The sequence below is a fragment of the Sphaerodactylus townsendi genome, linkage group LG05, assembly GCF_021028975.2.
Source record: "Sphaerodactylus townsendi isolate TG3544 linkage group LG05, MPM_Stown_v2.3, whole genome shotgun sequence".
NCBI lineage: Eukaryota > Metazoa > Chordata > Lepidosauria > Squamata > Sphaerodactylidae > Sphaerodactylus > Sphaerodactylus townsendi.
The window spans coordinates 102,903,224-102,926,452 of NC_059429.1; the positions used below are offsets into that span (position 1 = coordinate 102,903,224).

At 41.2% G+C, this 23,229-nt stretch overlaps 1 protein-coding gene across 1 annotated transcript in view; it reads left to right on the forward strand.

The window, feature by feature from the left end:
- The window catches only part of RALY (RALY heterogeneous nuclear ribonucleoprotein), a 288,082-nt gene that overhangs the window by 89,208 nt on the left and 175,645 nt on the right, over nt 1-23,229 (forward strand). Inside the window, exon 2 of the mRNA XM_048496649.1 lies at nt 17,958-18,059. The gene's annotated coding sequence lies outside the window, so the exon portion shown is untranslated. The remainder of the gene's footprint in view (nt 1-17,957; nt 18,060-23,229) is intronic.

The window sequence follows — 23,229 nt, forward strand, 5'->3', positions numbered from 1 at the left end:
TGTTTTAAGTGTCATATGACTTTAAATGTTTTGAAAATGTTTTATTACTGCTGTGAAAATGTTTTATGGTGTTTTTTCCCCACCATAGAACTTGCTGAAGAGCCTGGCAGATTCTGTGCTCTGCAGTGACTCCATTGTAGCCAATGAAGAATTTCTGAGTGTGTAAGCACTGGCTACACATTTTTGAAGATAGAGGCGCCTGACTTTTAAGGTAGCTCCAGGAGGTCTCCTGGTAATGGCATCCAGGGTTGGTGAACTTTGCTTCTGGGGGTGTGGGGGGAAGGTTGAGAGAGTTTTGAGAGAACTCAGCCAGCAGGCTTCATGTGCAGGAGTGGGGAAACAAAATAAGCTTTTTGGGGGCCCATAAAATTGGACCCCCAGAAGCAAAGTTCACCAAGCCTGGATGCTATTACCAAGGGGACCTCCTGGAGCCACCTTGAAAGTCTGGTGCCTCTATCTTCAAAAATGTGCAACCTGCTTACACACTCAGAAATTCCCCATTGACTACAATGGAGCCTACTACAATGGAGCCTACTACAATGGACTACTACACTGCAGAACAGAGAATCTGGGAAAAATTCTTGGTGTGCCTGTCAGGGGTGCATTTTTAAAGCTAGTGGCACCAACTTTTCAGGGTATCATCCAGAGACCATCCTGATGATACCACCCAAGTTTGGTGAAGTTTGGTTCAAAAGGGTAGCCCCCATCTCCTGTTGGCTCCCATTGGAAACAATGGAGAATAGGGGCACCTCTCTGGGAGTCCATAACTTTGGCCTCCCAGAATCAAACTTTACTAGACTAAAATCTTCCCATTAAATCTCTAAAATCTTCCCATTAAAAATGGACCTTTAAAATTTAAAGGGACAAGTGATACCCAAGAACTGTTAGCTATCTCGTTCATTCTTCCTCCCTACGCCTGGCCTCCTGAAACCTCAAAACACCCCCAAGATAAATTTTCATTATCCTTGGAATTTGGGGAGTGTTTGGTGTCATTTCAGATATCTCTAAGCCAAACCAGAACAGCAAATACCACAGAAGCTGCTTCTGCTTCTGCTTCTTAGCATTGTCCCACTAATGCAGGCTCCGCTGCTTGGATTTTTAAATGCCACTTCTCTCGACCGAGCACGTTGTCTGGTTGCACTCATGTAACTTTCAGATCCACATTGATGGTATCAATGTTACTTTGGACATCTGAGTGGCTGCCAGCCAGTTATCTCAATGTGATAGGTGTTACTCTTTAATTTTGCTGATGTCTCTTAAGTATTGCTGAAGAATCTTGGTAAGGGACTTTATAATTCTCAACACTTAAATTTCATCTACAATTTCACATAAAATTCCCAGGCTCTAGATTCTCCCCTTGTGCCATTATTTTGTCTGAGCAGCCATGCCAGAATGGCCTTGCTTTCCTTTCACTCTTGACATAAAATGTCCCCAGAAAATTATAACCATAAGAAGGGTACAGAGCTGGGTATCAAAGCCACCACTGTAATGGCCCAAATGGATTGTTAATAGGACAGAATTTGGCAGGAGACATCAGAGTAGAGGTTTCAGCTGCCATTTCAGATCCCAGGATTATTACCCACTTCAGGAGCAGTGTTAAACATGTCTACTTCAAAACAAGTCCCATTTTATTCAGTGGGGCCTGCTCCCAGGAAAGTGTTTTAAAGGATTCCAAACTTAATAGCTCAGAATTATGGCTTAATTGAATATGTTTCCAGGAAGGTAGAAAATTTTGATTTAACTGCACAGTGTTTTCATTTTGGAAATTAACCTAGACTTGCACTGATTTTTTTGGCAGATTTCTGATGATCACAGCATTGGTTATTACCACTCATCACTGTACCATTCAGAGTCCTGGCCAATTTGTTTATCGCATCCTGCATTCAAAACATTGTCTTATGCAGAGGTTTTTATCTAGTCACACTTTTTTTTGTTTATTTTCACATGACACCATCATGATGTTTCCTGTACAAATTATAAATAGCTCCTTTTTCTTTTTTGCTAAAAAAAAACTCTATGGGTTTCTAAATCTTAACAAATCTTTCCTGGCATGGTATTAGTGGGATGATCAGTTTTATGTATCTAGAACCAAGGTGCATCCTGGATTTAAATGAAAGGAAGCACCCCCTTTCCTTCATACCTTATCTCTGAATTTCCACAATGAATTGCCTTGAGATCATTACTGACACCAAAAATATTGAGGTTTTTTAAATTGGGGGGAGGGTTTGGACTCTATTTGGGAGACTGTGCCACGATTACTACTTTATTACAAGTGGCTCAAATATTTTTCTCCACTCTCCCAATCAGCATTGGAAGAGTTCCTTAAGTGCTTTCTTCCCTTCCCTCAATCAGTGGGGGTGGGGAGGGAATTAGTCTTTTCAATGGGACACCCAATACCTTCTAGCAAGTTCCATTACAAAAGGTTCAAATGGTGTGTAATTCTGGAGCAGCACCATGCAAATGCATGGAAGTCAGACTGTTGCACAACTCAACTGACCTAGTGATGTCATATCCTTCCTAATTTTTAGGCTTTATCGTTCAGGATGTTTGAAGCAGTATGCTGTTTTTAAAGCGTTTATATGGGTCTTAGATTTTCCTCATAGATCCATGCTAACTCTCAAGAAACCTTTTGCTGCATTTAGAACAATTATCTGCAGCTGCATATATGATTTTCCCCTCTTGATAATAAACTAATAGGTATTAATTACTTATGCAGATTTCAAAATTGTCATTCCGTATTGTCAGCTATTTATGTAGATTGTTTCCCACTTAATTTAATGAATGTGAAAATTGGAACAAAAGCAGACTTTACTACATGCAGTTAAATGAGAGCTGACAGATACTTGAATTCTACCCATATCTTCTACTAAATGCTGTGCAGTATCAATTCAAAAATATCAAAATGTTCAGATCAAGCTCTCAGGTCATATATAAAATATAAACTGGGACTTTTCCATGCAGCACAAATAAGTCATCCTAAGGATGAAAAAAAGGTGTCTTGGGGAGGAACTCTGGATGGCTTTTTCCCCTAGGATGTCCTCAGAATGCCGTATTTTTGTTGAAGCTGTCTTTTTAAAAAAAAATTGCTAAAATGCTGACTTTCCCCCCAGAAGTCATCTTCAAGACATCCCCTATTGCAATGCAGAGCTCAAGAGCTGAGGAAATATCTTATTTTTCCCACCCAACCACTAGTGGGATTCAACTAATTTAACAACTGGTTGTTTACAAGCCCCATTTTAACAACCGGTTCTGCCGAAGTGGTGCGAACCTGCTGAATCCCACCACTGTGTGACCCAACCATTAAAGCTGTCTTGTCAGTTTCATTCACTGCTAGCACCCAACATTTTATTGTGCTGCAGAGATTCTCTGTCCCTGTGGCTTTTTGTTTAAGACTTTGCTGGGATGTTTGCTCTGCAGGCTCTGATCCTAGGCACCTTTCAGCCTGAAAAGTGCATGGTTGTATTCAGCTGGTCCTGCCAATTACAGCAATATATAGCTTCCCCTTTTTTATTTTTGAGGAGCTGTATTTGAAGACACAAACACACTCGCACGAGGAGCCCTGCAGAGCAAATGTCCTGGGAAAACCTTAAGTATAAAGCTGCAGGGACAGAGAATCTCTGCAGCACCACAAAATGCTGATTGCTAGCAGTGGATGAAACTGACAAGACAGCTTCAATGGTTGGTGAATGGGGAAGCCTCTTTCTCCTCTGATGCCTTTAAAGATGCCATGTCAGAACAGAGAATGAAAAAAAGGTGCCTACCTTTTTAAAAAGACATCTTATTTGTGCTGTGCATAATGGGCCACCCAAGATCAAATATCCTTTGGATGTCAAATACTGATTACCAACTCTAAAATATTTGGTAAATATTTATATTGCAATCCATGAAAGAAAATCTTTACAAACATTTGCAGAAGAGCAAATTGGTTCCAGTTCTGTGAGATACTGAATGGATAGAAGTTTTTATGTTAAGATTTAAAGACTATCCAAGATTCAAAGAACTGGTTCCATATGCCGAAAGGGTCTCTGGGCTTGTGTTTCTCAGAAACTTACCATTCTGCATGGCTAACCCAAGCTCCCAGGTTCATTTAAAGCAGCTTTGAATTCTGAGCTATATCTTCTAAACTCTAATAAACTGATTATGTAGTCAGTCACAAGTGTAATTGTGTTTTGAGCTCTCTGAATACAAGAAATGTTGTCTATGAAAAAAAAGCAACTTGTATCCCCTTTCAGAGACATAAATATAAATGTGTTACTGAGTTGCCAGAGGCAAAACAATGAGCATGTGTGAGATGTGACCTTTGTGAAGAAGCCCAGGAGAGACTGCAGTCATACAATCCCACACAAACACACTTCAACTTAATGCAAGGAATACAGTGTTAGGTACTTGGTTTAAAATAGCAAAGTACACTGAACACTTGTACACTTGGGTTATCGTTTTACACCAGCAGGCAGTTCTCACAGACCTGGGAAACTACCAGGGACAAATAAGTTGATTAGTAAGAAGGAAATATCTTTAAAAGTAACATCATAATTCTTATCTTATCTATACCTTAAATTTATTTTTCACATATATATTCCACCTTCATGCACCATACATGGAGTTCCTATGGGGTCTCTCATTTGGGCATTCATCAGATACAGACAGGCTTAGCACTGTTTTAGCAAATAATTTGAAAGCTTTTGGACATTCTTGTTGAACTCAATGACACAATTCAGACACTATCAACCATCTTTGGATCATTTCCTTTTCTACAGGTGCAAATCTCCCTCTGCTAGTCCCATGCATACTCCCTTCTTGTCAGGGGTTTCGACCAAGGCACAGTTTAGGATGCATTCAGACTGGGCGTTTCCCATACAATCTTTGCTTGGGGAACCTCCCAGTAATGCTGTCCTAGCTACAGTCCTATGTATACACAGAGGTCATTCCAGTAAACTCAGCAGGGCTTAAAGAAACTGTTAGCCTTGCTTGTTAAAAATATCAGCAATCTATGGTATATACACATTTGCATACATTTAAATCAACTTTCAGGACCCAGTTTCTGTTTCCCCCGTGGCCTTGATATGGGAAGTCTCACTTAGATTTTTATGTTTTGCTGTTGAAATAGTAGTTTCACATTGTGTACTATATTTATATTTTCTCCCAGTTCGAAACAATAAAGAGACTTGTTGAATCTAGCACTTATCCCAAAATTCTATGGCTTCCATACAGTCTGGGGGAGAGTGGTAGAGCATTCCCCCAGTATGATGCCAGCTTCATCACACAGATCGCTCTTCCCCTTTCCACCTGCCAATCAGCTGACTGTTGGCAGGCATAGCAGGATCCCCAGGAGATTACTCACCGATATCAGGCAGCTGGGAACCCTCCATCATACTCTGCTGAAGTCCCTCCCTTCACCAAATCCTGCACCACATCCAAAGCAACAGTAGCTATGGAACTAGACTGAAAGGAGCAGGTTAAGTAAGATCACTAGGGTGGCCAGGTTCCTTACTACAGTGGGAGACGTCCTATCCTGAACCCCCTATTCCCTGCTGCTCTTGATAGGGCAATGGGGGATTTGGAAGGAGATTATTTGTCATCTTGCCACTGTGGCAACATAACTTCTGGTACAAACTGAAAGCAATATCACCACAGATAATCCTAGAATTATCCCAATGGTTCACACCTTTTTCTTTCTGCTGCTTCATGCACCCTTGGAATGAACTGCTGAAGTCCACTGGATTCCGAGGCAGATGGCAAATACAGTTCTGAAAACTAGCTTCTTTCCTTTGACTGGGCAGTTTGTGAGGGATTATATGTACTACTCCAGAAAAGGGCCAGTAGCTGCAGTTCCATTTACCCTGGTTTGTTGTCAGTAGATGTCAGTAAATAAGGTACATGGTTGGCAAAACTGTAACGTACCCGGGGAGGTTTCTTTCACTGGCTGCTAGTATGATTCAACATTATTCTAGTTTCTTTATGTGCATATATATATAAAGAAATTTGTAAAGCAAGTGCAAGATAATGCCCTGTTTAATTTTATTCTGTTACCATTAAACATGAAAGAAGCTGTCTTGGACAAACCCCAGTGACAGATCTTAGCCTTCATTCCTGCCGACAACACTGACTTTTTAATTAAAGAAGGATTTTTTTCTCCCATGAGCCATCACATGGCCCTTAATGAGGTGGTGTAGCTAGAATCACACAGGCAATATTAACCAGCCTTCCAAAGCTGGCTGAGCTAATAATTTCATATCCTAATACTCATCTGAGCAGCTGAGATGTTTTGCATTTTTTAAAGTCTATCAGCTGAGCCTGAATTAATTTTTTAAAAAGAGGATTCCATAAACAGCCAGGGAGTGACTGATTAGTTCTACTGCAAAGCGACAGCAGACCCCTGTCATGGACACAAGGGCTGACCTTTATTGAAACAGAACTGTATGTAATAGATAAGAATATTTAACAACAATTAATGTCACGTTGGTGTGAGGGAACAAGATGGCTCTGCTGAAAAATTCCACAGCAAATTGCACAAAGAGAAATGTCAGCCTCTTCTTATCCTGCCCTGCCTGTGACTCTGGAATTAAAAGGGAGGGGGGAACTTTAGGAGAGAAGAGTTATTTGAAGAGACTCAGTCAACTGATAAAATAATACTAATAGCCAGTTACAGAGCAGACCGGGTTTGGTTCTTAAAAATCAAACTGCAAATGGAGTTGATAATTAGGCCCACAGATAAATGGAGTAAAGCCAATTACCTCTGTTAAACTTGGACAGGTGTACTCCACCCTGCCTTCCTCTGTGATTCGGGCATAATTAATGGTAGCAGATGGTTTCTTGTATTTAAGGCAGAGTGCTCTGGAGTTTGCCTGCTGTGTGTGTGTTCTTTTGTGGGTTGAAAGGATACTTGTCTGAGTTCAGTCTCTTGAACTTGCAAAGCAGGCAGATTTCTCCTTTCCTGGCATGTTGTTTGGAAGTAGTTCTTGTATGTCATACTTTCATTTTGGCAGAAGGATGTCGATGGAGAAGATATTGTGAAAAAAAGCATGTGGATGGCATCTGGTTTTGTGTTTTTAAAACAGTTACAGGCACATTAAAAGGCTGACATTTAGTGTTTGGTAGCTAATACCAGTATCAATAGCCAGTAACAATTCCAGAGCAACATGGGGTTGGCTGTCCTTTCCCAAAATAAAACTAGCCCAGAGACAGCAATAGGAGATTCTTACTTTTTTTCAGAAGCTAAGCAAGTGTTCTTGACAGCATACATCATACCTCTTGGGTAAAAAGATGCCTTACACTGAGTCATTGGTCTTTCTAGCTCAGTGTTGTCTACTCTGGACTGGCAGTAGCTTGGGGGAGGGGGGCTCATCTAGATAAAGGCCTTTCCCAACACCTGCTAGCTGAAATTCTGCCAGAAGACCTTTTTCAGGCAAATCATGTGCCCTACCACTGAGTCACAGACCCTTCTCAAATTTATGTCCACTTCCACCAGTTAGAAAAAGCCCTGTTAGAAATATTTCCACTAAAGACACTAAGCTAAAGGAAGAATTGTCCTCTTCTTGTTGCATCTTTGCTTGTTTTAGGACAAATGCTTTAACTTTTTATCTTCAGGAGTTAGGGGGGATGTTTAAGTTTGTAGTCCAAACTATACGAGAGCCTGAGGTTTGCTAATATAATCTAAAAAACAACAAACCCCACAAGTTTCCTCCTGAACTCTTAAAAACTGGACTGGAGAACAAGTTAATCACTTTAACACAAAGCACTTGCTCATATCTTCATTCCATTGTGCAGCTGCCAGCTATTAATACCCAACCCAGTGAATGGAGCAAATTCAATTTCCAGAGTCTATCTTGAGTCAGTGTGGTGCACTGGTTAAGAGCAACTGATTCTAATCCAGAGAACCAGATTTAATTTCCCACTCCTCCATAAGAGTGGCAAACTCTTATCTGGTGAATTAGATTTGTTTCACTGATCTGCCACACAAAGCCTGCTGGGTGACCTTGGGCTAGTCACAGTTCTTCAGAACTCTCTCAGCCCCACCTGCTTCACAAGGTGTCTGTTGTGGGGAGAGGAAGAGAAGGTGGTTGTAAGCTCTGGAATTGTTGCTCTGGAATTGATACTGGTTATTGTTACCGGTATTAGCCACCAAACCCTAAATATCAACCCTTTACTGTGCTTGTAACTGCTTTAAAAAAAAAACAGACACCATCCACATACTTTTTTTCACAATATCTTCTCCATAGATAATATCCTTCTGCCAATTTTTTTTTCACAATTTTTCACAATATCCTTCTTCCAAAATAAGAAAGGGTGTTTGTAAGCTGCTTTGAGACTCCTTACAGGAGAGAACAGTGGGGTATAAATCCAAGCTCCTCTCTCCTTCTACTACTACTACTAGAAATGGTTAGATGGCAAATATCTGTCCCAACTGGGTCTTCTTAGCCACCTTTTCAAATCTTTGAAATAGCTGGTAGCCTTTCTTTACTTTTATTTTTACTTCAGTTTAAATTGTATATTCTGCCCAACCTCAGCAAAGCAGGGCTCTGGGCAAGGTAATTGAGAGAGTGGTGTTGGAGTGTCTACAGACTTTCCTGAATGACACATCAGTGCTGGATCTGTTCCAGTCTGGCTTCTGTGCTGGGCATCGGACAGAGACTGTGCTGGTCACCATCACAGACGAACTCTGCTTACAGCTTGACCGAGGTGGGTCAGCACTGCTGATATTATTAGATCTTACTGCACCATTTGACATGGTCAATCATGATCTTTTGGCTCACTGCCTCGCTGACACTGGGATTCAGGGCACAGTTTTATGCTGGTTGGCCTTGTTTCTCCGTGGCCAGGGACAGCAGGTGATGTGCGGGGACAGGATCTCCCAGTGGAGCCCTATCATATGTGGGGTACCACAGGGAGCTCTCTTGTCCCTGTTGTTATTTAACATCTACATTCGTCCCCTCGCTCAGCTGGTGCGGAGCTTTAGGCTGAGTTGTCACCAGTATGCTGATGACACTCAGCTCATTCTGCTGATGGAGGGCCAGCCAGCCACTGCCCCTGTGGCACTCCAGCACTGTTTGGAGGCAGTAACTGGTTGTTTGAGGCAGAGTAGATTGAGATCCAGCAAAGACGGAGGTCCTGTGGTAAGTTGGGGGAGGGGACCGGAAGAGTTCCAGCTGCTAACACTTGACAGGGTGGCCCTTAAAGTCTCAGTCAAGAGCGTGAGGTCCTTCTGGAACCATCCTTGCTGATGGAGGCCCATACAGCAAGGGTGGCATTTTTCCATCTTTGCCAGGCATGGCAGCTGGCTCCGTATCTCTCCTGCAATGACCTGGCCACAGAGATCCATGTAACGGTCATCTGTAGACTGGACTATTGTAACTCTCTCTACACTGGTCTTCCCTTGTCACTGATTTGATGTTTAAAACTGGTTCAGCACACACAACCCGGCTCCTGTCTGGCATTTCACCACAGGAGCATATTACCCCTGTGTTACTTGAGTTACACTGGCTACCAGTGAAGTTCTGAATCAAGTGCAAGGGGTTGGTTTTAACCTTTAAGGTTATTAGGGGGCTGCAGCCCTCTTATCTTAGGAACTGGCTTTCCCCCTATTGCCCTGCATGTGTCCTCCAATCAGTGGAGGCAAACCTACTGCTGACCCCTGGCCTCCCCATGGTGCGACTGACCACATCTAGGACCAGGGCTTTTATGGCTCTGGCTCCAGCCTGGTGGAATACTCTACTTTCTTCCGTCAGGGCCCTGCCGGAATTGAAAGAGTTCTGCAGGGCCTGTAAAAAAGAGCTGTTCCACCAGGTATTTGGTTGAGGTTGTTGCATCAATTGACCTCCTACATAACATCAGCCAGTCTCTCCTCAGGAAAGGGGGGAAGGTTGTGAGGAATGCCGCGGCTATGGGTTTTAGTGGACTGTATTTTAATGTATCTTACTCTAATGTATTTAATGTATTTTATTGTAATGTATTTATTTTAATCTGTATTTAGTGTATTTTATTGATGTATTTTATTTTAATCTATGGCTCATTCCGCACATGCAGAATAATGCACTTTCAAACTGCTTTCAGTGCTCTTTGAAGCTAAAGTCTTGAATGGCAAAATCGACTTGCAAACAGTTGTGAAAGTGGTTTGAAAATGCATTATTTTGCGTGTGCGGAAAGGGCCTATGAAATGTAAGCCACTCTGAGCCCTATGGGGGAGAGCGGCATATAAGTTTGATGAAATAAATAAATAAATAACACAGCAATTCACTGTCTATCATTAAAAACAATCCAGGGACATAAAAATGTCATAAAATATCCATAAAACAGACCTCTAGCCAGAAGGAAAGAATAAAACAGCTGAAAAGATTAACCATGTTATTTCAAAGCCTGGGCAAAAATAATGTTTTGGTCTGGCATCTAAAAGACAGTATGGTAGATAGCAAACGAGTCTCAGGAAGGAAAGCATTCCAAAGGGCATTTTTCTGTGGCAGTACCTCAGCTTTGGAAAGCCCTTACCTTTGAGACTTAATTGTCACATACTACCGAACTCTTTTAGGTAGCAAATCAAATTTTTTTAACCCAGGCCTTTAATTAAGGGGTTTTATCTTTTCACCTCTGTTACTGTCTGCTTCTGGTCTAGGTTTTCTGGATATTTTATGTCCCTGGTTTCTTTTTAAATAGTTTGTTTAGTTCTTAGATTCATAATTTATCACAATTTTATGGTATGGTATTGACTTGTAAACCATCTTGAGCAGGACTCTGGAGAGGCAGCATGCAACTTTCATAGCTAAAAAGCCAAATAACCAACCAAACGAACATACAAATAAGAGAAGGTTTAAACATTATCTCTGCCCTTATTAAATGAATGGCAAGATTCTTTCAGTTTCCCAATACATTTTCCAGTGATACGTCATTGAAGTACTGAGACTTATTTTGCTTAGAAATTTGTGCAGAAAAAAACACACTAATTATTGCTTTTGTTGAAGACAGATGTTAAACTATTTTTTTCAAAATGAAGGAAATAGTTGCAAACTGTAAATAATTGTGAATTTTCTGTTTCACAAATAAAAATGTGAAACCTGTTCCTGGATCCTAGCTTAAAACAGATATGACTTAGACGTGGATTCCACGCAGCAAATGTATAATGGGTTGCAGTCGTTATAATATAAAGGAACCATGCAGGCAGTGATTCGAGTACATGGAAACAATTCAAATTCCTTTTGAACCTTCTCATGGAGACACTACTCTCTTTTTAAAAAAAAATCTGGCAACACATGTGTAGCTATACAGGTATACAGAAATGAACCCCCGCAGCCATGCTGATTGTCCCATGATACGATCGGCTGCACCTGCGTAGCTACGCAAGTGCAACACGCAAAATAAAAAAGGCACCTCCCTGCCATGGCAGGGCAAAAATGAACATATTGTCAATAAGGGCCACTACACAGACCTCAGAGAGCAGAAGAAGCTTCTAATTCGAAAACTTGAATGTTGATTCAGAAAGGGGAAAAGAGGAAAATAATATTAAATGAAACTGTTGTTTGTGATGTAAAGATGACATGGGTTCTAAAGCAACATATACTTAAATTGCCTGTCTGCAACAGATGCAAAAATTGGTAAATAAATTCACTGGTATTTACTTATGAATATATATGATAGGGTGGGGCTGATGAAAAAATCCTGATTCTAGGGATCAGATTTTTTTCAAGCAAAACAAAATAAAGGACAAAATCAGTCATTTATTGAGCTAGCAAGAGTCTTTGAGTACTGGAGAAATGGATATGCCCTTATCATTTTACCCCATTTTTCCTCCTAGCAGCCCAGAGTAGTATGGAAGACTTCCCCCTCTACCAATTTATCCTCACAGGCTGAGAGAAAGTGCCTAGCTAAAGATCATCCAGTGAGTAAGAATCAGTTTGTATCCTGGGCTAAACTACCCAGCCCTAGTCCAATGATTTAACCACTCCACCATTAGAATAAGGCTACTTTGTGTGTTTAAGTCCCTCATGGGGAGAAATCTGTCATGCAGATGACACCATTCAGTGTGGCTATGGGCATTCCACATTCTTTGCCCTTTTTAAGAGAAGAGAATTACATGTGTCATATGACATTATTTATGTCAGAACTGTGGGGGTCTGCCTATTTTCCCATAGTTTGAAGATTATTTTTCCAGCCTGGCAAAGGTCCATTTTGGATTTCAGTGAATTGCTGATTCAGCAGGCTGTCATTCCTGAGTTATAAACATATTCACTTATACTAAAATATTAAACTTGGCAATTGTTGCTGATATAGAAAGTACTGAAAAGACATTTGGGGTCCATTCTTGGCTTACCACTTCGGAAGAAACAAAGTTGTATATGTTGATGAACTACCCATTTTAATTTCCCCATTTGATTTTTAACCACTTCACCATTTGATCTCCTTTCTGAGTCTCTCATAGCACATTTAACCCCTTCATTTTAATGTTTTATTAATTTTTCAAATGCATAAATATTACAGTGTATATTGTACAACAGACTAGAAAAATAAGACTTCCTGGCTTCTCAATCAGCCTCCCATGTTGTATACAGTCTCGATATCTTGAACTAGAATGCACACTTAAGCCTGTGGGTCCTTTATGCAAAATTAGTCAAAGCAAGTGCTAACTTTGCTTTAATATTGTGCTACAAAAGTCCCTTTTCTTTTTTAATACTGTAATATTTCATCTGCATGCAGCGTTGCTAGAATGCTCATAATGCTCTACTGGTCCTTCAAGAAAATGCAAAAGATGGCTAGACCTATAGCTCAGTGCAGAAGAAGATAATTTAAAAGTTTCTGTTGAATTAAACTATGACTTTATTTTTCAGCCATCAGTACAATGACAAAGAGCTAGGGAGGGATCCTTGTTGATTTTGAGCATTTATTTATTTTATTTCCACCTGCACTAGTACTACTACAGTTGCACCAAGAAAGAACATGGGCAAGGTTAAACCATTAAAAGTGGCAATATTGTATAGCCTGAAGGCTATACAATGACTGAAGAGTTATGTCACCTATTACTTGGTACATGCAGTAGGTCACATGGAGTTTCAATTCATGTGAAAGTCTGGGTCAAACAAAGAAAGATGGTGAAGACCCAGTCACCAGTCTCCCATCTCTGTTGGCTTTGCTAAACATCAGTGGTTGAGAGAGGAGATAGGTAACAAGGAAATAACTGGTAGGAGAGACTTACCTTCTCTTCAGCTCTTCATGGTCCGAATTCAAATCCCCCTCCATAATCTTGAACAAATACTTGCATAATATCTACAATAACTTAGAAATGAACTGAATGCATATTTATTGTGGGCAAAAATATAATAGTGTAGAAAGATGTACGGGAGTCCATCTACCTTGACTCACCCCTTCTCAGTAACATCTTCTGAATAATCTATGTGAGAAATGGATTATGTCTCTTCTCCCATTAAATCCCATAATGTAAAGAGCTGACATAAAGAAAGGATCTCTTAACGTGGCCCTTTCCGCACATGCAGAATAGTGCACTTTTAATCCACTTTCACAATTGTTTGAAAGTGGATTTTGCTATTCCGCACAGTAAAATCCAGCTTCAAAGTGTATTGAAAGAGGATTGAAAGTGCATTATTCTGCATGTGCGGAAGGGCTGTCAGCTCAGGATCCTATCAGATTTGAGTGCCCAGGTTTGTGAATGCATATCCTTTTTTAAAAAGCTGCAATCATGCAGTATATTAATTTGAAATGATCCAATATTATGGCAGGACTGGACATGGTAGAAAAATATTTTGCACTGCAAAATGAGCCATAAATGTTCCCCCAGAGCCAGGGCTGTTTATCCTCTGTGCCTATCAAGAAGCACAAATTCTGAATTTCATAAAAGTCAAGGGGTACTCAGTAGAGCAACAATATCATTCACCAGGTGCTGGAAGAACTAGTAGTTATATCGGAAGAAGTGTTTCATCAGTGCTCTTAGGGTAGAAAGAAAGGACTGCAAATAGAGTTGCCATTTTTTAAACTGGCTCTGTAGGTGTGACTTTAAGAGCTGATTAGCAGATTTAGGTCTCAACTGTTCATTCACATCCTGTCCATTCACATGCTTTTATTTCCATTTATTTTTCAGATCAGCAGCATTTGAGCAGGAGTTGGGTTGCCAGCTATGTGATCCCTTCAGCAGAGGCTTAATAAATTTTATTGCCTCTGTTAAAGGGAGAGCTAGGCTGCTGTGGGGTGAGGGGAGGGGGACTGTGTGGACAATTGACAATTCAGTGTAGTATTAATGAGAGATGTCCCCCAAACAAAGGGGCAAATGAGCATGTATATATTGTATTATGTTTGTAGGGGGTTCTGCCAAGGCTGTCTGTGTAATCACGAGGTGATCTCTAATCAACATATAAAATATCAGAGATCTTCCTCCTCAAGAAAAGGCCTGCTGTTTCTTTGAAATCATTTTTCAATTACAAAATATTATCTCATGTTCTCATGTTCTGAAATGATACAGCATAGTCACCTGCAGATCACAGTCTTCAGTTACCAAAGGGGCAGGAGGAAGTCCTTGTCTGGCATATCAGACTGATGAGATAACCTTCCACCTTAACATTTTGTTGTAAACAATGTGGGCTGGCATCTTTTCTGTTGACGTTCAAATTACAGTGTGAACACTTAATTTTTTGAAGATGCAGAATACTATCAATTAAGTGCCAACTCAAGGGCATTCACTCATGCCACCTTAGTGTAGTGGTTAAGAGCAGATGGGCTCTAATCTGGAGAACTGGATTTGATTCCTCACTCCTACATGTGAAGTCTCCTGGGCAAGTCACAATTCCCTCAGAACTCTCACAGCCCCACCTACCTCACAAGGTGTCTGTTGTGGGGAGAAGAAAGGAAGGAGTTTGTAAGCTGCATTGAGACTTCTTACGGTTGAGAAAAGTGGGGTGTAAATTCAAACTCTTCTTCTTTTCTGCCTTCTACTTTCCTCCAGCAACCTCCACAACGTTGATACTGGAGGTCCTGAGACTCCCCAGGACCCAAAGGCGCATGACCAGGATGGGGTGGGGAAGGTTGTAGTGAGGAGATACCACTAGAAGAAGTCATCCCTGTCTTCTCTTCTGCCTGCAGTGCAAGAGCAAAGCAAGGGATGGTTATGCCCAGCTCCTCCTTTCTCACCAGCTTCCTTGGCTGGGTGGTTTTTCTGTCTCATACTTTTCATTGACTTTTCAGATGTCTCACTGCTTGCGGCAGGAAGGAGAGGTGGTAATGATCTGCATCAGCAAGTGCCTTCTGTTGGCATTTTGTTAGCCTTTTGTTTCTAGACTCCCCAAACAAATGATGCCTCAGCAACCTGTTTTGTTCAACTGTGAATGGGTTTGGAGAGTAGAAATGATGACAATCCACAATTTCAGACCCTACCCATTAAGACCCATGAGTTCATACATGTCTGTTCATCAGGTATTTTCAGCAACATTGTATGAAGCAGCCCCCACAGGTCAAACACCACAGACAGAACTTGGATACTGGCATTGCTTCAAACAATACATTTGCAAAGGAGGTAGTTCACATACATGATACATGAATGTGTGGATCAACTCTGGAAAGACAGAATTTTGCACACAAAAAAGTCAAGGTGATATTTCCAATTTTCTATAGGATAAGAACATAAGAACAAGCCAGCTGGATCAGACCAAAGTCCATCTAGTCCAGCTCTCTGCTACTCGCAGTGGCCCACCAGGTGCCTTTGGGAGCTCACATGTAGGATGTGAACACAATGGCCTTCTGCGGCTGTTGCTCCCGATCACCTGGTCTGTTAAGGCATTTGCAATCTCAGATCAAAGAGGATCAAGATTGTTAGCCATAAATCGACTTCTCCTCCATAAATCTGTCCAAGCCCCTTTTAAAGCTAACCATCACCACCTCCTGTGGCAGCATAATCCAAACACCAATCACACGTTGCGTGAAGAAGTGTTTCCTTTTATTAGTCCTAATTCTTCCCCCCAGCATTTTCAATGAATGCCCCCTGGTTCTAGTATTATGAGAAAGAGAGAAAAATTTCTCTCTGTCAACATTTTCTACCCCATGCATAATTTTGTAGACTTCAATCATATCCCCCCTCAGCCGCCTCCTCTCCAAACTAAAGAGAGCCAAACGCTGCAGCCCCTCCCCATAGGGAAGGTGCTCCAGTCCCCTCAATCATCCCTTGTTGCCCTTCTCTGCACTTTTTCTATCTCCTCAATATCCTTTTTGAGATGCTTACCAGAACTGGATAATAGTACTCCAAGTAAGGTCGCACCACTGCTTTATATAAGGGCACCCACAATCTTTGCAGTTTTATTATCAATTCCTTTTCTAATGATCCCCAGCATAGAGTTTTGCCTTTTTCACAGCTGTTACGTAATTGGAGTTGATATTCTCATGGAACTACTTCAACTAAGACGCTTAAATCCCTTTCCTATTCAGTGACTGATAGGCACTGACCCCCTGTAGCGCAGATGTGAAGTTTGGATTTTGGTTGCCCCTATGTGCATCACTTTACATTTTGCTACATTGAACTGCATTTGCCATTTCTGAGCCCACTCACCTAATTTATCAAGGTCCGCTTGGAGCTCTTCGCAATCCTTTGTGGTTCTCACCACCCTACCTAATTTGGTATCATCTGCAAACTTGGCCACCACGCTACCCACCCCTACTTCCAGGTCATTTATGAATAGGTTAAAGAACTCTGGTCCCAAAACGGATCCTTGGGGGACACCACTCCCGACATCTCTCCATTGTGAGAACTTCCCATTTACACCCACTCTTTGTTTCCTGTTTCTCAACCAGTTTTTAATCCATAGGAGGACTTCCCCTCTTATTCCTTCATTGCTGAGTTTTCTCAACAGTCTCTGGTGTCAAAGAGGATACCTTGTTGTCATTATGGTATATCATCTCACCAGACAAGGAAGTAAAAAAATGTGATGCCATCTAGCTGTGATTTTATTGGTTTTCAAATTTTTAATTTCATGGTATTAAAGGATGTTGTAAGTCATCTTGAGGAGCTGCAATCAAAGGGCAGTTTATAAATAAATGAAGAACCAACACGTCATCTTCATATTCATCAGTTGATTGTGCAGCATTATTTGTGATTGGGGCTGCAATTCTAAGCACACTTACTAGGGAGTAAGCCCTACTGAGATCAGTGGTGTTTTCCTAATGAGTAATGAGCCCTCTCTTTTAAAAGAAATATTTTTGCTAAAATGAAACCATACATTATCAGAGCATCCAACATGTCCTGTTCACAAATTTAAAATGAAGGTAAAGAATATACCCAGTCCTGTTATTCCTTTTTATCCATTCATTTCTAATAGTTTAAGGGTCATTCAACAAAAATGTAACCCATTGCTACCAGTTTTTGAGAGTCCTCTCAAAGGCCAAAGCAGCCCTGGAAAAGGCCCTGTCCCCACCTTTTACCTTCAGAAACCAAGGCTTGTGAATAGGTAGGTTGCCTGCCAATGACTACTCAGGGCATTCCTTTATTAAATATTAAGGTCCTGCTTTTATTATTGGGGATTATGCAAAGTATTATCAGCCCATCTCAGAACACTTGAAACACAATCCTTTTTAGTGGCATCAGACCCCACATTTAGCTGAGAGTCATCAAGAGTATTATCATCCTATGTTCACTATATATACCCTATGTACACTTCTCTGGCTCAGACCTGTAGAGCACCTGCTTTCTTTTTAATTGCAGTGCCGCCTTTCTTCCTCAAAAAGACATTCAATGCAGCTCACAAGTTTTAAAAATACAATAAGAATTTTAAAATACAACAGCAAGAGCAATAAAAACCCAAGTAAAGCCATAACGTCTATCGGCAAAAGTTCATAATATTCAGCAGGGGTTGATCTAGTCATGAAAATGCATGATTATGAATGCAGGTCAACCATTGTCATTATATGTTATTATTTACTTAGATCACCATTTGTTGGTAGAAAACAACAAAGCACTGGATTCTATGTCTTGTTTCTTGTAGGTAACACCAGGACTATAAAGGAATACTTTGACCTCAGTTTGGCCTCCTCATCTAGTGGGCAGAACGGAATAGCAGACTCACACTCCTCAAACACCATTACTGGTGAGTAATCTGACACATTTTATTTCAAAGTTGTCCAGAAACATTTGCAGTCCTGCTGTGCTGATGTTTTTGTGGCAAAGGGAGAGGAGCTGGATTGATTTGTGTGGCCTTCAAGCCAAGAGGCTGGATTGTTGAGTGGGCGAGTTGCTCAGTGTTTATTTCTCTGGCATTCTCTAATCTAGAAAGCAAACTCTTGGATTTTTTTCAAAGCAATTTCCAGAGACTGGCTCTTGCTGAAGGTCTAATTGACAGGATTCGTAAACTGTGGAGCAAATAAAGCTCTATAGAGTTTCATGGTTACAGATGTTGCAAAATTGTCGTTCATACCATTACAGACATATTCATTATAGTGATGTTGTAGTCACTCCACCTCTTCTGTTTATGCATTGTACGTCTGATGAACTGAAGAGGATATGTTGTATACTTCACACTAGTTTTGAGACACTAAGATCTGCCACCTTGAGATTGATCTTTCAAGGATCTTTGTTGTCTGTGAGCAAAATTGCATTGTCGAAGGTTTCATGGCCAGAATCATTAGGATGTTATGGGTTTTCCAGGTTGTATGGCTGTGTGCCAGCCACAGATGCAAGCGAAACGTCAGGAGAAAATACTACTGGAACACAGCCATACAACCCAGAAAACCCACAACATCCTCAATTGCATTGTCTAATCACAGATTAATCCAGAAACTAATATCTTGTCCTGGTCATTTAGCACCTGTAGCACTTTCTGTCCTCATGGGATTAATGCTGCATTCTATGTTTTCTAAACCTGTGACCACCCTGTGACCTCCTGAGTACCTCCTGCGGGTAGAAGAAAAGTGAACTGAATTCCCAAATGACATTTCAAGAGAAGAGTTAATAGAAAAGAAATCAAATAGGTTCTGCATTTCAGAGAGTCATTGTGTTGGTCTGCAGTGGAACAAATTAGATTTAAGTCTAATGGCACCTTCAAGACCAACAAGAGTTTCAGGGTACAAGCTTTCGAGAGTCAAAGCTCCCTTCATCAGAAATGAGAAACTGAGATCTTTTAGGTTCTAAGAAAGCTATCATGAAATGCTTGCTGTAATCCACATGTATATGAGAATGGATGTTCTAGGGAATGGAATGTTGAGAAATTTGAATAGCAGACATATTGCTCTTCCAAGGATCTTTGTGGTCTTTGTTGTGGAAATGAAACTTTTAAGATTTATTTCGTGAGAACTGCAATAAAAGGGGCAACTGCAGCTGGCCTCAGAGAATACAACCTTGACAATCAGCCAAGGTCTGTCAGGTAACACAGTCTCACCAGCTCCAATAGAAGACTCATTTCTTGTTAATTGTCTGTTTTCCTTGTCACTGCTGCATGAATGGCCTCATTCACCTGCAGCTGCTACTTCACACATGCACCCTGTGCAACCAGAGAATTGTTCATGTTTTTTTAAAAGTAACTGACATATTTGCTTATATTAGTTACCTTTTAAAAAAACTTTACCCTAGCATATGACATTCACTGTGGGTTGTAGAGGAAAGTGTGGGGAAAACCACTGTGTGGAAGCCAATGAGGGCAGAGTTCTTACTGGTAAGATGAGTTGCTCATTCTGTGATCAATGGTTACTCCTGTCCTGCTGTGTTTTTTTCTTTCTTTCTGAGAGAGGCTGTAACAGTGGCATCTGGATCTTTGGGATGTAGCCGAGGCTAATGATAGAAAAAATTCCATTTTTGTTTCTTTTCATTCTATATGGCATAATTGTGACAGGTTTTGGTCTGATCACCATTTTTATTGGTACTTTTTATTCATTTCTTTTACACTTTTTAAACAACATGTTGCAGAGCATGTTAACATGTATTATGCTAATTTATTGACTCTCAGATAACATTAAATGTGTATTAGGGAGGAAATGACACCAGGAAAATAGAAAATAGCAAAAAAATACAGATTCACCCATTTGATTTTCACAAGAGAAAAATGAAATTAAAATAGGGATATTCAAATCAAGCCTTGAAGTTTGCAAATGTTGACGGCATCTATATCCATGACCAGAGTGCTCTTTTGCAGATGTATTTAGAGTAAAACTGTAGCTTAGCCTTGGAGGGCTTAGCTCATATTATAAACCACAAGAGTATGACTTTAGACTAGAGACACACCAAGCAGTGATGTGTGAGGCTAATCCTATTGACTTCTAAGTCAAGCACAGCTATTTATAAATGTATACTCTGTAACTTTGACTTTCAGCAAAGGTTGCTCTCCACATACCTAATGCATTCAAGATGGCTACTGAGTGAGCCTAGTTTTTTTGAAAGTAGAGTGAGCCTAGTATTTCGAAAGTAGATTGGAATACAGCTTAAATGGATTTCTAAAACTCTTCAATATTATTATTTTTTAAAGACAACTACTAGTAAATATTTATTTAAATTATTTAGATTTCCATTTGCATTTGTAGGTTTGTTACTGGCTAAGAGACTGCAATGCAGTCAGTGTCTTCTACCAATTCTCCAACCATTTTGTCTCTTGTATGTTGTAGATGGTCTGGAATCATGATAACAGTAACCATATGGGAATTGATTTCAATCCAAATTGGGCCTGATATGCCTTGAAACTTAGTTCCTAGCATAAAACTCCAGGTACATGTTAGGTGCTATGACAGATTTGAGGATTTTGTTAAAGTGTAACTGAGCAGAGCCATCCTGAATATGCAGAGTTAACTATAAAAGCATGAGAGAGAAAGAGAGACAGAGACAGAGAGAGACAGAGACAGAGATTGCTTCTTATTGACTGGAGAAGGTAGTGCCACTTAGTTCAGCACGCAGGATTGAGACCACTTTCCTCCCCACCTCGCCTCCCGAGGTCCACCCATCTTGGGAAGGTAGGTGGGAGGCCTGATTCTGCATCCTGAACTCAGCGAGCTATGTCCAGCATGCAGGATTGAGCCCCATCTCCTTTCCAAAGATTCACTGCTGTGCCTGCCCCCAACAGCTGTCTAGCACCTGTTGCATTTGTTTAGCACAATGGGTTTTACTGCTAGTTAATATATATATTTGTTCAATAAATTGGGCTTTCCCCCCACCCTCAATCCTAAGGAATGGAGGTGGGAGGCCCAATCCTGTGTGCTGAGTCCAGCACATAGGATTGGGCCCACTTCCCTCCCCATCTGACTTCCCAAGGCCCATTAGTCTTAGGAAGGATGGTGGGGCCCTGATCCTGCAGGCTGGACTCAGAATGGAGTCCAGCACACAGGATGGGGTCTGCTTCCTAAGGGTCACATGTCTTGGGAAGGGAGGTCGGGCCAATCTCTGGGCAGGACTCACTTCCAGTCACAGCTTGGCTGGAACTGAGTCCTACATTGTGATTTGTAGAGGGTTCATTGTCAGACATTCTATGGGCTTAGACAATTATAGGTTAGAATTTAAGGGTGGGACAAGATTTGTATGCCTTAATAACATCACCCACAGATTACACTCATAAAGTAAGGGCTTCTCAGTTTCTGAGGGGACAGACAGATTGTCCTTTGGAGGAAAAAAAATTCTCAGTGTGTCCAAAAGTGTGGGCCATTGCAGGAACCATTGTATACTAGAAACCAATGGGATATTTTTGAAAGCGGGGCATGAGTAAAAAAGGATGTTGGGGACACGTTAACATTGCTTCTAGCTGGAACCTGTTACATTGTTAAAGGCAGTAGGACTTTGCCCAATCAGAGTAAAAACTAGAGATCAGGAAGATTCCAAGAGTGCTACTGGCATTACTTCTGGGTTTCCTCTGTGATATTGAAACATTGCTGTCATTCTTCCCTCCCTCCATTGCTCAGTTGAGCAGCAGCAGGGATAGGAGGAGCATCAACAGGATATTGCAATGAGTACTGGACAAATGGGAAGTCTAATGTCTGATCGCATGGATCTAGGGAAGACCCAAAGAAAATGTACCATGTAGTTAGACCTTCAGGGTAGTTCATTGAAGTTTTTCTTATAGTAAGATTGTTGGGGTTGAAGTGGGACTAGAGATGCAAATTTTCTTGATATTTTGCAGCCATGGGCCAGGGGGAGGGGGCATCTTTTCTGCTCCTTGCAAAGACATTTAGGGAAAATATGTAGTTTTGTTATCAAACGTAAACTTCTTTTCTCAAGTTAACAACTTAAAAAGCATTATTTATAACTTAGTTACTATGTACAATTGTACAATTTGGCACACGTGTGAAATTTAAAAGTATAAATGCCTCCATTTTGCATAAGTCAGTATACCAAATTGTTGACAAAGAGCTGGGCACTGCTGCGCTTTATGCTCCCACAGCACATATATTGTCATCTGGGAAATAGGAAAGTTGAAGTTAGAAAAAAATTTCCTTAGTAAACAAAAAAGAAGTGTGTTATTTGGATGAGAACACGCTCATACAGTCAAAACTGAAAGGATTTGGTGGGTTTAATCCCCTCATGAAAAATAAAACAAAACAAAAATGCAGACAACCTCTTCTTCCATTTGGGTCAGCAGGGTAAAGGGGGACTAAGAAGCTTAGTCAGTCTCAGCAGAGCAGTGGGGAAAGCCTCGGGGGGCTGCCTGGAGCCATACCTGACATAGTGCTGAAAGCAGTGAAGAGGAAAGAGGGACTTAAGTGCACCTGCCAGGAGCCATGCTGGGCTCACCTTTGAGAAGGGCAATGGGAGGGGAAGGAAAGCCTCAGCAGGCCCTCCAGTCTCCATGCCTGGCTTGATGCTGGAAGTGGGGATGATTGTGTGGGGGGGGAGCCTCAATAGGCCCTCTCAGTGCTGTGGCAGGTTCAACACTGACTGTGGTGATGGGAGCATAGAAGCCCCAATGGGTTCTGCAAGAGCTGTGCCAGGCTCACTGCTAAGAGCAGCAATGATGGGGGAAAGCCTCTGTGGGCCCACTGGAAGCCACACTGGGCTTGCCGCTGAGAGTGCCAGTGGTGGGAGGGAGGCCTCAGTGGGCGCAATGAGAGTTGTGCTTGACTCGCCTTTGAGAGTGGTGATGGTCAGAAAGGTGAAAGAAACTGCCCTGGGCTCTGCAGCAGCGGTGGTGGGGGGTGAGGGTGAGTGGGAGCTGCAGTGGGAAGTGGCAGAGATACAAGAAGGCTAAATCAGGGAAGAGATTTCCCTATGCAAGTATTATTTGGTCATTGACCGTAAATAAAGTATTCTATTCTATGCAAGTATCACAGTTCATCTAATTTTCAATATGG